The sequence below is a fragment of the Monodon monoceros genome, unplaced genomic scaffold (assembly GCF_005190385.1).
Source record: "Monodon monoceros isolate NGI ecotype Baffin Bay Population unplaced genomic scaffold, NGI_Narwhal_1 Super_Scaffold_2, whole genome shotgun sequence".
NCBI lineage: Eukaryota > Metazoa > Chordata > Mammalia > Artiodactyla > Monodontidae > Monodon > Monodon monoceros.
In genome coordinates, this window is record NW_021703776.1 from 101,582,944 (window position 1) to 101,596,105 (window position 13,162).

General features: G+C 42.7%; 1 protein-coding gene across 2 annotated transcripts in view; it reads left to right on the plus strand.

The window, feature by feature from the left end:
* The window catches only part of DPP6 (dipeptidyl peptidase like 6), a 764,679-nt gene that overhangs the window by 225,299 nt on the left and 526,218 nt on the right, over window positions 1–13,162 (plus strand). The gene's annotated exons all lie outside the window — the stretch shown is intronic.

A 13,162-nucleotide genomic window follows, 5' to 3' on the forward strand; every position in this document is an offset into this window, starting at 1 on the left:
TCTGTTTAAAGGACTTTTTCTGGATACCTGTATCTCTTTTTCCTGCTTTTTTCTCAGTATCTCTGAAGGTACTAACATCTCTGCTGTTCATCCTGGCATTTAGAGAATTCAGACTCTCCCAGCCAGAAGAACCAGCGGAGGCACAGTTAGGATCAAGAGGGGCCCCAGCTGAGAAGTAGCAGGTCTTAAAGGGCTGACACAGGTGTTCAGGACTGCATTGGTGTCCCCATCTAGCAGCGGACCACCACGGCTCACCCTGCCCTGAAGGGGCCCAGCAACTGCAGAGGCTCAGGAAGTAAAGGGGAACCAGCAATCTGTTACATTGTAATTCCCCTCTCAGAAGATCTTGAAGGTTCTTATCTTTTAATCACTGCTTAGTTCCCCTCTGGCAGATCGTTAAAATAGATCCTGGGAGACACCAGTAGATTATCAAAGCAGCTCGCTCAGGCTTGGTAAACCAACAGCGTGAGCTGATTTTCCCTGTTTATTTTCGGGGTGTTAGCTTTCACTTGTTAGGATTGGGGCAAAGAAAGGGGATCCGTCTAAAGTTCAGGAAGGCAAAGAGCCTCTTTGGGGACACTGCGACCAGCCCGTCATCAACTATTCAGAGACCTTGTGAAGACAACTTCGGATCTGTATTTAGTGCAAGCTGCATACCTGTGGTTATTTCCTCAAATCCCATTTTTCCATTAAAAATGAGACCATCTTCTTAGTTGCATCATCGTCCTCATCATCTAAAGAACTTAAGTGCAGTTTGATTTCTTCCGGGAAGGAGATTTTGTAAATATGGAAATCTAGGAGTTCTTGTATGCAGTGGGCGAGCTTGTATGAGGGTTAACGCTCGGTGTAGCATGAACGCAGAGGTTCGCAAGAGGCAAGCCAGGCCCTTCTCTTCCAGGATATTTGTTCAGTAAAGAAATAGGTCCACCCTGAATTAACATCCTGTGACCGACTGGGCTTCCTTTTATTACAGATCTCCTCCTCACTAGCTATAAAATAAACATGCCCTGGGCTGACAGGCTCCAGCAAGGGCTTAGGTAGCATCTCAGACCATGGGACAATAATTATGGAGAGACGACTTAGCTGTTCATAGGTCTAAACCCCAGGGCGGGCACTCAGAAGCCCAGGCTATGTTATGTAGAAGAAGGTCCATGGCTTCTGTTCAGTTTTGCTCTCATCTTGCCTGATACCCTCACATGCCAGAATACGGGAAATAGTTAACTAGGGTGTGGGTTTTGGAGGAGGTATAAGCTCTTGTTTGATTTTATACTTTTTGATCATGGTTAATCCCTTATACTTGAACGTGCTGGAATCATGGAAGACTTGCTGGCATAACCTGAAAACCAGAGGTGGCTGTGGATTCGGGTAGCAGGTAGGGCGTCCAGAAGAAGCAGTCCCCTCCCAGGCACTTGGGAGGGCCCTTTCCTCTCTTCTCAGAGTGACATCATCTTGACCCTGAGGAATGCACAGAGCAGCCCACAGTCCAATAGAGAGAAGGTCGACAGCAGGGCTAGAGGAGGAGAAGCAAACTGGGATGGAGGGCAGAGGTCTCACATCGAACATAAATATACCTTTAGGGGACATTGGCTAAAATTGTAACTGCTCTAAACACAAAGAGGGAAGTGGAATATTTAGTTCATGAAGACTATCTTCTTCCATTGTCAGTTTTCAAAAGGTTTTTAAACTATTTATGTGCTCAGACTACAAAGCTCTTAATGAATCTTTTAATTCTTCGTATCAGTTTTTTCCTTGTTATTAATGAAGGGGATGGCCCCTTACCCAGGCTGGGAGGAATATGCTCCAAGTTTTTGTAGGAGAAAGAGATAGATGCTGGTTTGTGGTTTGGTTTGGTTGTTAGGTTGGGGATCATTTGCTTGTACTAACCAACTTCGTGGCTGCCTTCAAATCACCAAGCCTCATTTCTTGGTTGAAACCCTTAGCATTACCGAGGACTTGGATTTAATGTAGCATGATACGTATTTCCAACAGTCTTAAAAATTTTGGGGGTGTTGCAGTAGACGACCACTTAGTTCTTAGCAGGCTAACACAGGCACGGTGCAGTTTCTTATCTGCCTTGGTAGTTGGGAGCCAAGGCACGTGGGTGGCAGCTGGAAATAACTTTTGTGTGCCGAGGATTACTGCAGATTAATGAAAAAAGTCTAGGAAATGACATAAAACCAATTGATTTTACCTGTTAATTAGAGATTGCCGAGTTTTTCCAACTTGTTTTCTAAAAATGTACTGAGAATAGATGAATACGTGGAAAGAGTTGTTTTTTTTAAGGGTACTGTATGAACATGTTGGAATAAAGTGGAGAATAGACTTCTAGAAAACTGTTTTTCCTTCTCTTTGGAGATGCTAAAAATTATTTTTAAATGAAGTATGAAAGCCCAGAGATGTTTGGAAACAATATATTTTTTAAGCTGAAGGAATTAAATCCGTCCTTTGGCTCTGAAGCCAATCAGATGTTTACAGAGGCTTGTCGGTGAAAACAGAATCCGCCCTGGCCGGCACCCCGCTGCACCATGTGCCCAGAGGTCAGCCTCGGAGGTGAAGTAGAAAAAGCTGAGGCCAATTCGGTTTAAATTTAGTGTGTTCTTGCAAACAAACTAGATCCTTCCTTAGAGAACCAAATTAAGGGATTTTTTCCCCTTAAAAATAAGTAAAAGCACAAATGTATTTTAAACTATACTGTACTCATTTCAAATGACTTAAAATTGAAAAGTGGTCATCAGCGATGCTGTTAAGAGGCAGAGGAGAAAGAAGGCTTCATTCTCCATGTTTCCAGTCAGCCATGACACATTGTTTCTCAAATATTGAGCAGGGATGAGTGGCAGATTCTGTATCTGTATGTATGTGCATATGTATACACACACACACACACACACACACACACACACACACACACACACAGAGGCAGGCCTCATGCATCACAAAATCACAGAGCTGGGAAAGTGTATCACGTGATCTGTTCTGCCCTCTTTCGCTCAGGAGTCTCACAGATAAATGAGAACATGCCTTTTCTTTAAAGGTCTTCAAGAAAGTCTCTTTTCATATTGAAATATTCTGTGTTCTGTGGGCTAACTTGTATCATTTGCTGTATGTTAAGTTCAGTCACCTCTGTAACTTACCTCAATCTGAAAACCAGTGGGTCTGATAGTCCTATTAGATGTAACGATTATTTTTTGTTCTCAGTTTTCTCTAATCTGCACAAGTCCTAATATATAGCCCCAATGTGTCTCTTCTATTAAATGACGGGCCTCAGGACCTAGTGTTGACTGATATGTTAAAGTATTTATCTAATAGTTATTAATCTTATAATTAACTTCATAATGATAATGCCATTACAGGAGAGTTTTCTGACGCGAAGAGAATTTTACAAACAGCTCTAAAGTGAACATTAAAATGCATGGAGCTGAGACTTCTGAAAGAGGGTAGGCCTTCCCAAGGGTACATAGGTGATGACTTCTGACATTCCTTGTCCAGTACTCTTTGCACGAGATCCTGTTGCTTCTTTCAGTAGTAAAATTAGATACGGAAACAGAGGATCCGGCTTTGACAGTCATGAGAGTTAAATTTTTTATGTAACTATGGTAAGGGAATCATACCAAAAGAAGGAAAAGGGGAAGAGGGGAAGAGGAGGAGGAAAGGGGGAAGGGGAGGGTGAGGAAGAGGAAGAAGAAGAAGAACCAGAGAAACAAGATTCAGTATGAGGAAGTGCAAACATGACGTATAGAGAGGTGGTCCTTTTATGACTCAAAAAGTGGCAGTGGCTGCAGTCATTGTACTAGTGTAAATCAAATTCTGTTCTGCCCATGAACTGACTTATCTAAGACTCTCTGGATGAAAAGGGAACTTGAAGGAACTGGGCAAAGAATAGGGGTGCCAGGTTCTTAAGATTGTCTCAAAATACCTCTAGGACTTGTGGACTTCCAGAGCAGGGAGAAAGAGAGAAGCACTTTGGCTGCAGAATGGGTTGACGTGTGAAGGATTTGGGGGGAGAACTCAGAAGCCCTGGGTATCCTAGCAAGAGCAGGTTCAGAATGAAAGCTTAGTGCCTGGGTTTGCCAGGGTGGCTCCTGGAGCTGAGGGACCAGGGCAAAAGCAGTGTGACGTCTCTGAGGAGAGGAAAGGCAGGCTGGTGTGGTGCTTTCCTCAGAGGAGGGATGTTTAGTCTCATCACCAGAGAGAAGAATATAGCAATGAGGCAGACACTAGCCTGAAGCCATAATCTGTGTGCTCTGGTGTCTACAGGTAGTTCCCAGTATTCTAGGATGCAAGTCACATGCTATATTAAAGGAAGCTCAGAAAGATATTGCTGCAATTTATGTCAAAGAGTGTTCTTGCCTATGTTTCTCTCTGAGTTTTATAATACCTGGTCTTACATTTAGGTCTTTAATCCACTTTGAGTTTATTTTTGTAAATAGTGTTAGAGAATGTTCTAATTTCATTCTTTTACATGTAGCTGTCCAGTTTTTCCAGCACCACTTATTGAAGAGACTGTCTTTTCTCCAGTGTATAATCTGGCCTCCTTTGTCGTAGATTAATCGACCACAGGTGCGTAGGTTAATTTCTGGGCTTTCTATCCTGTTCCATTGATCTATATTTCTGTTTTTGTGCCAGTACCATACTGTTTGGATTACTGTAGGTTTGTAGTGTAGTCTGAAGTCAGGGAGCCTGATTCCACCAGCTCCGTTTTTCTTTCTCAAGATTGCTTTGGCTATTCGGGGTCTTTTGTGTTTGCATACAAATATAAGGGTTTTTTTTTTGTTCTAGTTCTGTGAAAAATGCCATTGGTAACTTGATAGGGATTGCACTGAATCTGTAGATTGCCATGGGTTATATAGTTATCTTAACAGTATTGATTCTTCCAATCCGAGAACGTGATACATCTCTCCATCTGTTTGTGTCATCTTCGATTTCTTTCATCAGCGTCTTATAGTTTTTGGGGTACAGGTCTTTTGCCTCCTTAGGTAGGTTTATTCCTAAGGTATTTTATTCTCTTTGATGCGATGGTAAATGGGAGCGTTCCCTTAATTTCTTTTTCTGATCTTTCATTGTCAGCGTACAGAAATGCAACAGATCTCTGTGCGTTAATTTTGTAGCCTGCAACCTTACCAGATTCATGGATGAGCTCTAGGAGTGTTCTGGTCACTTAAGGGACTAAACGAAAGCCCCAGCAACCCCAGACGGGCTGTATCCACAGCTCAGATTCAAAACAAATGGAAAGCAGCTGACTTTTCTTTCTGAAAAAATGCTTCCTCTCTGCATGGAGCACATTTCATTGTGTTGTACTGACATTCCACTGAACTTGGTCCTGCCCTTCATCTTCCGTCCTGGAGTTGCCACGGAAAGCTTCGCCAGGACCTTACAGTGCTCCACAGAGAAAACCTGGGGGACTTAGAGGGTTGGAGAATGCTTTCCATTGACCTTCAGCAAAACAGCTTCAGCTCTGGCATGCCTGTGAAAAATGCCAAGACGCTAACCTCTTACAGGAAAGAACAGTCACCACGTTTCCGGCTCGTTGGGAATTGTGGCTTCATTATCTTTTAGGCAAATGAGCCATGCCTGTGTTCGGCATTAACTGATTCGGTTTTGGTTTTGCAGTAGACATCTTTCACCCTCTCTCACTGAGAAAGAGAAGACAGAATGAGTCTGATGATCGAGTCCTGAAAATTGAGGACAAGAATATAATTGGGGGAAGAAGCAAATCTCTAGAAGCTTTTAAAGATCAAGGGTGGTTTGAAGTCCTTGCTTTAAAAATATCAGACAGGGCTTCCCTGGTGGCGCAGTGGTTGAGAGTCTGCCTGCCGATGCAGGGGACGTGGGTCCGTGCCCCGGTCCGGGAGGATCCCACATGCCGCGGAGCGGCTGGGCCCGTGAGCCATGGCCGCTGAGCCTGCGCGTCCGGAGCCTGTGCTCCGCAACGGGAGAGGCCACAACAGTGAGAGGCCCGTGTACCGCAAAAAATAATAATAATAAAATTAAAATATCAGACAAGTGGAAGGTGTATATTCTTGTTTCAGGCATCGTTTGGAAACCCCGAATGTACTAAAATGTTTTTATTTCGAATTTGGGTTTGGAAACCTTGTGGCCTTAAAAGCATGGGAGGAGATAACCGTGGGACTGGGTGGAATTTCAGCCTAACTCCCGTTTATTGTAATTCTTCATGAGACTGACATTCCCAGGTCCTTCCTGACCTGGTACCCTGTGTTTCTCAAAGTGGGGAAATAAATGAAAGAGAGGAGGGGGTGAGGGGGTGGAAAAGATTTTTAAAAATAGCCCAGGGAAAGTGATTAAGTCCACGAAGTTTCTTCTCTGTCCTCCTCCCCCATCTGCCATTTACTTTTCAGACCTCTTTACTGTCGTGCCCCCGATAGGCTCTTTAATCGCCTCTGGTACCTATAGAGTACCAATATGGTCGATTCTTTTTATCAAACCTGCACATGTGCTGTATTCCACCTGGCCTCGCTAAATGCCTGAGACAAATGCAATCACCGAAAAACGTATAAAGTTGGTAATTTTAACAATAGCAGTGTGTATATTTAAAATAGATAACCAACAGAGACCTACTGTATAGCACAGGGAACTCTGCTCTTTATTCTGTAATAACCTAAATGGGAAAAGCATTTGAAAAAGAATAGATACGTGTATATGTATAACTGCATCACTTTGCTGTACACCCGAAACTAACACAACACTGTGAATCAACTACACTCCAAATAAAATAAAAATTAAAAAAATTTAATAATAGCTGTTGGTGGTGAAACTGAATTGAATTATTAATGGTTGAAATTTCTGGCACAAAGTTATGGCAGAGTTGACGCAAGAAAAAATATGGTGTTTAGTCACAACCATTCATGGAAAATTAAGGACAGGTCACGGTGAGGACCGGTTGTGTGCATCTTATCAGTGCTGTGAATTCTGCATTTATATTGGAGTAGGTCCTGCGTCATCAGACAAGGACCAGATAGCAGATACTGCTGCTGTGTTCAGCTCCCAATTCCAGGAGGATTTTATGGTAATAGAATTGAAATTTGCAGCAATCGCTTCTTGGGAAGAATGGCCGTAAGCACAGACATTGAGTCAGTGCCATTGGCCCGCATCCATAGTGGTGCCTGTCTGTTTTTACCGGTGGTGGCTAGAATCTGGAATGCAGCCCTCCACCAGCAACTTTACAAAACACATCAGTGATAGAATAAAGTCTTGATAATAGAATTTTCTATGACAGTGTATGTATTATTCCCTTACTAGTATCTGATCAATTTTTAGAGAGATTTATCTTCTCCTGCTAGATCTCAGGAAAAACTGTTTTCCCCCTCGGAAACTGCACGAGACGCTGAGCATCTTCTCAAGCTGTTAAGTCGTTAGTTTGGAACACATGCTTTTCAAAAATGTGTGTGTGCGCCCATGTGGAGGTGGACATGAGGGACCCAAAGGCACCAGCGTGGTCTGGGGCGGGGGAGCTCTTTCAAAACATTTTCAGAGGTCAAAATCTGTCTTCTGACACGCTCACGTGATTCCTCTTGAAGATAATGGGCATCCATGTCCTTGGAAGGATAGAGTCCACCCTTTAAGTAAGTTTACCCAGTGCAAGCTGGTCATCAACCCAAAGAATCTGAAGTGTATCCCCATTTTTTTTCTCTTAGAAATATGCAACAGAGATGTCCTTGAATGGTGGTGATGTGTGTGTTAAAATTAATGAAAGAATTTTACTTCTCTATTTTAAAGAGGAGATTTGTATTTTTCTTGTTAGAGTATTTGAGGTTGTGACAGTGTTCATGCAGGGAATTCTAAAATTATGACACTGACTATGTCTCTTAAATTGGATCCCTGGATGGGAGAGGCAAGTAAACATCTTTTTAAATTTTAATAGCTGCCTAATACCCCATCCACTTATTAGACAACGATTGGATCAGAGGAAGATTTGTATTTTTTTATTTTTTTAAACTGAAGTGTAGTTGATTTACAATGTTGTGTTAATTTCTGCCGTACGGCAAAGTGGTTCAGTTATACATATGTATACATTCTTTTTTAATATTCTTTTCCATTATGGTTTATCATAGGATACTGAATATAGTTCCCTGTGCTCTACAGTAGGACCTTGTTGTTTATCCATTCTGTATATAGTAGCTTATATCTGATAACCCCAATCTCCCACTCTGTCCCTCTCCCACCCCCCTCCCTCTTGGCAGCCACAAGTCTGTTCTCTACGTCTGTGAGTCTGCTTCTTAGGTAAGTTCATTTGCATCATATTTGAGATTCCACGTATAAGTGATATCATAGGGTATTTGTCTTTCTCTTCCTGACTTCACTTAGTATGACAGCCTCTACAGTCGGAGGACAGGCAGAGTAGGAGGAAAGGGCACCTGGATGCAACAGCTGGAGGTCAGGAGAGCAGAGGGATTCTTGGCTGTGCCATCAGAGCCTGAGGGTCGGCTGAGCAGTCCGCCTGGGGAGGTGGAATGTTCTGTGGGGCATGGAGGTGGTTTGGGGAGACAGGACACGCTTACGTGAGGTGGTTTTAAAGCCACAGTGGTCTGGAAAGGACGGGAAGCAGTGAAGGGTTAGTCAGGTTCCGGAACAAAGGGAAGAAACCTGAACTTAACACGATAGAACCCTGCTTAAAAAACCGGATTTGGGGGGAATATATGAAACTGGAAGGGTGACTTGGACATAAAATTATACTTGGTTGGTGGCGGGGGGGGGGTCATGTCATCTAGGCGTGTCTTGATAGACTGGAAAGGGCGCTGCAAGTTTCTGGGCCACTGCGCCACCAGGGAAGCCCTGATTTTCAGCATTTGGTGAGGGCTTGTGTGTCTATTCCAAGAGGGGTTGTTCTGTGAAATCATAGAATTTTGACTTTTAAGGCATTTTATAGACCATCTTGCCCAGTGATTTTTGGACTTTTGTTTTAGTAACAGAAACCTATTCCCCAAAGAAAATAAGCCAAATCCAACATGTAAAAGAGGTGAAAGCACTGCCCTAGTGACCCTGGGACATGTCATCAGAGCTCCGGAGCAACCTGGAGCACAGCTTACAAACCAGATACCTAATTCAGCAGTAGGATTTTACACAGGGGGAAATAAGGCTCAGGGAGGTTAAGTAAATTACCGAAATCACACAGCCAACAAGTTGCAGATTCAGAACACAAATCCTTATTTTTTGCTCCAAATCAAGCAATTCCGGGTGAGACATGGTAAAAAATATATATATAATAAAAGTTAACACAAAAACTGATATTGGCTGGAAACTGCAAAGGAAATAAAAGAATTTAGTATTGTAGATGCATTAAAAAAACCTTGTCTGCAGATCAGTTGAGAAAAGGTATGTACTTAGGGCAGCAGGGGGTTTACTGCCATTCTTTGTCTTCATGTCCTGTGAGAGACAGAGTTGTTTCTTCTTTTTATTGCACTGTCCCTGGAGGCATTAGGTTTTTCATGGCAACTTTTCATTTTTAATTAGTTATTTAATGAGTTGCTTTTGAAACTAGGGAAAAAATGAGGATATAACAAATGTTTTCCTCCCCAACTTTTAAAAGTAAGCAACAATTAATAAATTCTGCTTGCTTTGAAAGTAGGCAGCAGGTAATTTTCAATCTCACCTTACACTTGAATAGCTTTGAAGGTAGTAGTTATACAACAGGTGTGGGGAGATGAAAGTCAAAGAAAGAGAATTCCCAGCAAAGCACCTGGACACACCAGGTACTCGGCACAGCAGGAGTTCTGATGTTGAAACATCTGGAAATTTTATCAGTTCACAAGCTTGAACTGAACCAACAGTGCGTTGATCACGACCCTTGGATTTCAGATCCCCTTTGAGGGTCTGATGAAAGCCATAGATCTGCTCACCAGAAAAAGTACTATAATCTCTTGATTACCTGAGGCTTGCAGAAGCCCTCATGTCTGTCTGTAGACTCCAAGTTGAGTATCTCTGTTCCCTTAATGTGGTTTGTGTCCTGAATGTGTCAGCTGTGTGATTTTGGTGATTTACGTAACCTCTCGGAGCTGTATTTCCTCCTAGCATCTTCTTAAGATATATGGATAGAAATGTGCTCACTGCCCAAACCTTGTGCACATATTGACTAGGTGGCTGTCACATCTGGGTGCAGTGCTGGGCACCGTGGAGACCCTCACTGCCCATAGGAGGGAGTGGGGCTAGGCCGAGGAGTCAGGAAGAAGTGGCTATGACACCCTGAAAGTGGTCGATGAAGGACCTGTGAGCCATGTGGGTGAAAAAAGTTTAAAGAAAGGCAATTGTATAGCTGAAGACCTAAAGTATGTCTTTAATTCATATTTGAGGAACTGTTAAATGGAAGAACTGTTAGAAGAAGGGATATGATTTGATCTTTTTATTTTCTGGGTTACTCTAAAAGGCAAAACTGTGGGATCTATGGATCCCTGGACGGCAGCTTTAGCTGAGGGTCAGCCCGTGCTCTGCAGGTCACGGGTGACTTGCTGGCCGTCTTCTCATCACCAGGACAAACACGATGCCCGTCGGCCTCCAATAGGGGCAAGTTTGATGAAGGGCCCTTCTGCTTGAAGGTCTCAAGACTCTAATGTGAAACCTATTATACCTTCCCTGACACACAGCTGTGAGCCTCTGACAGACACAAAACATGCCCTGTTCCTTACGTATCTCCAACACCACGCACCATGCCCATCCTATGAACGTGTGTGCAAAAGAAATCAGTGAAGGAGTGAAGGGTATCGCCCTCTCTAAAGCCCCTGCAGTGAATGGCTCACAGAGTTCAGAGGTCTGTGGTTTTGATTCATTCAACAAATAGATTAAAATTTTGGAGCCCTAGGGCAAAATAAAATCCAGCCCCCTGAATGACCAGCTCACCTTGCTGTTCCTAGTGTTTGAAGTGTCACTGCCACGTTTCCTTTTCCCAAATCCCACCTCCACCAGACCTGCCTGAAGCCGTTTCTCCACCACAGAAGCATCAACTCTTTGCCACAGTTACAGACCAGGCATGGACATTCAGTCTTGCGTGACTCATATCTGTAACGTAAGTAAATGTTCTCTCATTTACCAACTGGGTAGATAAACAAAAAAACCAACTGGTGAGAAAAGGCGACTGGTGGAAAAATGGACAGTGTGCATCCCCAAAGCCCCTTTAAATGTTCTCTCATTTACCAACTGGGTAGATAAATAAGAAAACCAACTGGTGAGAAAAGGCGACTGGAGAAAAAATGGACAGTGTGCATCCCCAAAGCCCTTTGCTGTTGTTGAAGCACCAAGTCTTTCTCCTCCATGGAAGCGATTTGCTGAAATGAAAGGATGATAAGATTCAAACTGAACCATCTTCCCCCGGATGCAGAGAGAGTTGACTTGGACATTTGAGCTGGTCCTCTGAAACCAGCTGGGAAAAGTGCTTTCAGGGAAAAAGAAAGAAAGGAAGTGGATCGAGATGAACAAGAAGAGAAGGTCTGGAACGTTCGCCCTATTTGCCCTCTGCAAGGTGTGATTGCCAACTTTGTTTAACTTTTTCATGAAGCAGTAGAGGTGCAAGAGTGATTTCCGGCATGAGTAACAGGATGCAATGCTTTCTTAAGAAGAAAGAAATGAAACAGTGAGGCTGTGGTTTATAGAGCCAAGGTGGCGAGGCAGGGATGGTTTAGGAGAAGGGGTACCAGCTTTGGGTTTGAGTTTAAATTCCAGTTCTGTCACCAGCTCGGTGGCATTGGACTCTTTGGGTGACCTCAGTTTCTATGCTGAGCAAATGCTAGACAGATAATAGCTGCAAATACTGTCAGTGTGGTGGTTACGTTATCACACCACGTAAAGGAGTAGAAACATGATGGCGTAATGTGACCTGGGTCCAGGTTTTTACTGTCTCCATGGCCCAAACAGTCTGGCTGTAGGAAGAAGTAACCAAACGGACGCAAAGGTTTACTTCACATAAATGTGTTTGTTGCATTGAATGAAGTAGCCTACGTTTCCTTAACGGCTCTCCTGCTTGAAATTGCATAGATAGTACGTTGCCCTTGAAGCAGTTAATCTGCCGTTTTTGGCTCTATTAAATTCACTTAGGTGTGTGGATGTGGCTTGAATAGTTATGTTAGGGTACTTGAAACTTAGTTGTGGTTTTTTCGTTGTCAGAAATGTATTTGCAACTTAGTTGTTTATCCAATTTGGTTCCGTAGTGATGCTGCTATGAACATGGAGATGTTAGCAGCTAATGTACGCAACTTTGCCTGCAAAATCGACTCTGTATTTTAAAGTTATTAAAATCTTACAGTGTAGCCAGGTTTTAAGAGTACTGGACTTGGTTTCTGAAGAATTATGGGTCCTTGTAACGAATGGGTATAAGATTAGAATTTCTTATTAGTTTACTTCTATGCTCTAACATCCCTGTTGAAAATTTTAGATTTATGTAATTGTGTTGTCATTGCGTGAATGAGGAAATCATACTTAAAGTAACAGACAGTAATTGAATTCAAGAAAAATACTAAAGAAAATAAAGATCACTGTGCACCAAAGGCTGGCTTGTGCCGTTTGTGAAGCTTGAAGAAAATGTTCTCATCAAATGAATACCAAGGAAAGGAAATACTAAATTTATGTGCATTTTTCACTCATCTTAATTACGTGAAAAAAACCTTATAATACCTTTTAATTCTGTAGAAGCTTCTGAGCTGATTCAATGTCTTGAATTTTAGGAGTACACAGAGCAAAATTCTATGAATGTGCCTTTGTTGGAGAATCCTCAATTCTAGCCTCAAATCACGTTTGTTTGATTTGAAAACATTCACAGAGACTGTGTATTACATAGTTTTATTTAGAAAAGTGTGAGAGATTTTAAATGATGTATATTCATCCTCCCTTTCCATGTTTGGGAATGTCAGTTATTTTCTAATATTATCCCCTAAAGAGGTGTAATGAATTTAAAGATAATGAGAGAGATTTGGGGGGATTCTTAAGCCCCAAACCAATTACATGCGTATCAGCCACACTCTGTCCTGTACTCCTTACATCTCTGCCAGCACCCCCGCCCACCCCGATCTCCTGACCACTGGACCAGAAGGCGAGGGATTGCCTCCCTGAAGGCCCTTGAACATGATTTGTACACTGATAAAACTTATTGGAAAGATAAATCCCTTGACTGATTTTTGTTGAGCAGGTTGAAGTGGCCCCAGTTGAGGCCCATTGCAGCAAAACT